The sequence below is a fragment of the Bactrocera oleae genome, chromosome 5, assembly GCF_042242935.1.
Source record: "Bactrocera oleae isolate idBacOlea1 chromosome 5, idBacOlea1, whole genome shotgun sequence".
In the NCBI taxonomy this organism is placed as follows: domain Eukaryota; kingdom Metazoa; phylum Arthropoda; class Insecta; order Diptera; family Tephritidae; genus Bactrocera; species Bactrocera oleae.
The window spans coordinates 7,289,496-7,292,655 of NC_091539.1; the positions used below are offsets into that span (position 1 = coordinate 7,289,496).

Below are 3,160 nucleotides of genomic sequence, written 5' to 3' on the forward strand. Positions count from 1 at the left end.
TTCGATAACTTAACATAAATTAACTTAACGTAACTTAACTTTACCTACCTTAAATTGTATTAATGTAAAAAAAATGGTTCGTAACTAAACTCAATCGAACAAAACTAATGTACATAAAATATAAATTAGACCTCACTTAAATAAAAAAACACAATTAAAACTAATTTATCATAACTTAACTTAGATTTATTGAACTTACCATAACTTAAGGTATATTAACTTAACGTAGCTTAAATTTACTTAGCGCAACTTATTTTAACTTAAAATTTATAAATATATAGTAATAAAATAATGGCATTTTAAGTACAAGTTGGAATACACAATATACAATTAAATGTATATCGTAGACTAAAACATCATTAAAGTACTGCTAAGAGGCGTCTGCTGTGCTTCATGGGGTTAAAAGGTGGCCTTCCATATGAAAACTCTGGGTTTTCCCACTGGGTAGCTACTCAGAAAATTCTCAAAAAGATTCAATAAGTAATTTTATGTATGTACATATGTTTCTATGTAAGTAGATAGTCATCTTCATCATTACCGTTAACCTGCTGCACAATTTCTCAGACAAAAGTACAGGAACTAGAATGGGAGTTGGCCCTAGAAAATATCACGGCATGCGTTTAAAGCACATTCGAAATGCTTTTAGCAGTACAAAAACAAAAATAGAGTACTGCCACAAATATGTGGAAAAAATTTCTTGAAAATACTAGCAAGCTTGGCTGTCTTAGCCACTCTCTCTACTACTTCTAATAGCTAGTCTAGTGGCTCTGTATTTTTTCGACAATAAAATCATATGATCGTTTGTCTGTCAGTCTGTCTGTCTGCATTTTACTTTAGACAATTGGATTCTACTTCATTATTGAGTACAAGTAATTTCCTCGCCGGTCATATTTACAATTTAAAATGCATTATTAGCGTAAATACTCATATACATACATATGTGTTACGGTAATATAATCTTGTTTGCATGAAAGCATGAATATTAGTTAATATGGTTGTGTATCATTACTGGGTTCAAGCATTTTGTATGCTCTAATTTTTAAATTATTCGTTTTTAATGTATTTCACCGGTGTGTTTGAATTGCGAGAGAGAGAGATTTATATGTATATTTATTATGGAACCACTAGAAGCCGCAAGGGAGATATGATGCGGCACAGAGTTGCATTTGGACTGTTTCAATTATATTTGTACGTAACGACTACACTACTACTACTACAGTTATGCTCCCTATATTTGTGAGTACTGTTTAGTGATAAACACCAAAATTGGCAACAAACTCGAGTTAGTGGTGTAAAAGAGCTGTGAAAGATGTTTAAAACATTGATGCTTCTGCGATTTTAGGAAGATTTTTCATGTTAGATATAGTCTCAAAGATTAAATTATGCCCTAAACTCTTTTATGGCTGTCAAAGCTCTTAGAGGATTGAATTTCCACTGACAGTCCATAAAAGCCATTGATTATATACATAACTTTACTTAAAGGAAAGTTATAAACATTAAACTTAACTTATATAAATTAACATAATCAAAATTAGTTTAAAAGCCGTAGATTATGTGACTCCGCAGATCGAAGTATAACTCCTTGTTTAGCTCGCAAAAACTGCGAGCTTCTCTCAAGTTCTAGAATAAACTAGATACCTTCTATTAGTACTACTGCTACTCGTATTTACTGATCCGTAAAGTGTTGAATCACCGAAATAACTGCTTTTGGCCGGATAAAACCCGGTAACATAGAACCGGCTGTTGTAGGACTAGATTTTTATTGGTCGTATAGAGCCCCTAAACTTTAATCAGTCACGAAATGTCTGTCAGTTTCTCGACGCAGAATTCACCATTGAAATATTTATAGTGTTCAGTGAGACTCTAAGAACGAATTTATATTTACTAGAGCTTATCGGAACCCACCTGCGTAATAGGTAATCGGTGGCAGTGAGCCGGAGCTCTAAGTATATCTAACTACCATAATCTACTGGGCTTTTTCACCTTTTCATGGATTCCGCTAAGTTAATAGATCTGTCGCGTATGCTTGGTTTTTCGCTCTCAGAGATTTCCTGCCGTGTCCGTTTTCAGTGGCTCTGAGCACGAGCTCTATACATACCATAACCTAATGGATTTTTCATCTCTATACGGATTTCACTAAGTCGATAGACCTGTGGCGTGTGACTAGTTTCACTTTCTCAGAGTTTTCCTGTCAAGTGTTTAGTCAATTAAAGAATAGATCCTGGGAATAGTATGCTAGAAATCCTAGAAATAGATGCTTTGAGGTAAAAAAAACATAATTTTTCTTCGAATTTAAGTTTACTTCGGCCTGTAGCGATTCCAGTCATACATTTATATGCCTGGCTAAGTAATCTAAAAAGTAATCTAAGAATTTATTGATTCTGAAAAGCATGTATTCTTTTACTTAAGACTTAGTTGGCATCAACTGGATAGAAATCGGCTTTCGATTGCTTAGTCCATAGAAGGTTACATCAATTCAAGCAAGGAAAAGCTTAATATGGCTGGCTGATGTTTCCCTTCGGAACCTTTTTGGATGTGTAGAAAGCGAGAGCTAGAGCAGCACGGCCCTTCTAAGTAATTAGGAATTTGTTTCCAAATCGCCGCTTTACCTTCTCAGATTTCAGTCTCTCAATATCTTGAATATTTTCGTGAGCCCATATCTTCCTTGGTCCTAAATGCAGACTACTCAATAATGATTAATACTATAATCAAATGACATTACCAATACCAAACATTATACAATACATTACTTTTTAGTCAGCCTTCCTTGAAAAATGATGTGATGAATGGAGTAAAAGCCCAAAGCGAACTCCATCGCTGTTAAACAACACGAAATGTATTTGATTTATCTACAAAGGTAAGTCATTAACTGAATTATAGAGAACGTTGCGAAAGGTAAACAAAAATACAACATATGTAAAACAACAAAAAATCGACACACGTTCGCTACAAAAGCGAGTCAGTCATGTAGAATGGGATGCCACACTAACGAAATTAATATTATTAATTGCTGACGAGCTGTCATGAATATGCTTTCGCTTTCTAATTATAAAAAGATTAAGCATTGGATTAAATATTCCAGAAATAGCTACATACATACGAAGATAGATTATAAGCTTGTAAGCATGCAATATGGGTGTATTAATGAATGCCGAGATGA

General features: G+C 33.9%; 1 long non-coding RNA gene across 1 annotated transcript; it reads right to left on the reverse strand.

Annotated features, from left to right (window-relative positions):
- Nucleotides 1-2,371: 2,371 nt before the first annotated feature.
- Nucleotides 2,372-2,929, reverse strand: LOC118683664 (uncharacterized). The gene is made up of 2 exons (XR_004979487.2): nt 2,751-2,929; nt 2,372-2,682 (listed from the first exon to the last, which is right to left on the reverse strand). It is a non-coding gene; the product is annotated as an uncharacterized lncRNA (long non-coding RNA).
- Between the last annotated feature and the right edge of the window lie 231 nt (nt 2,930-3,160).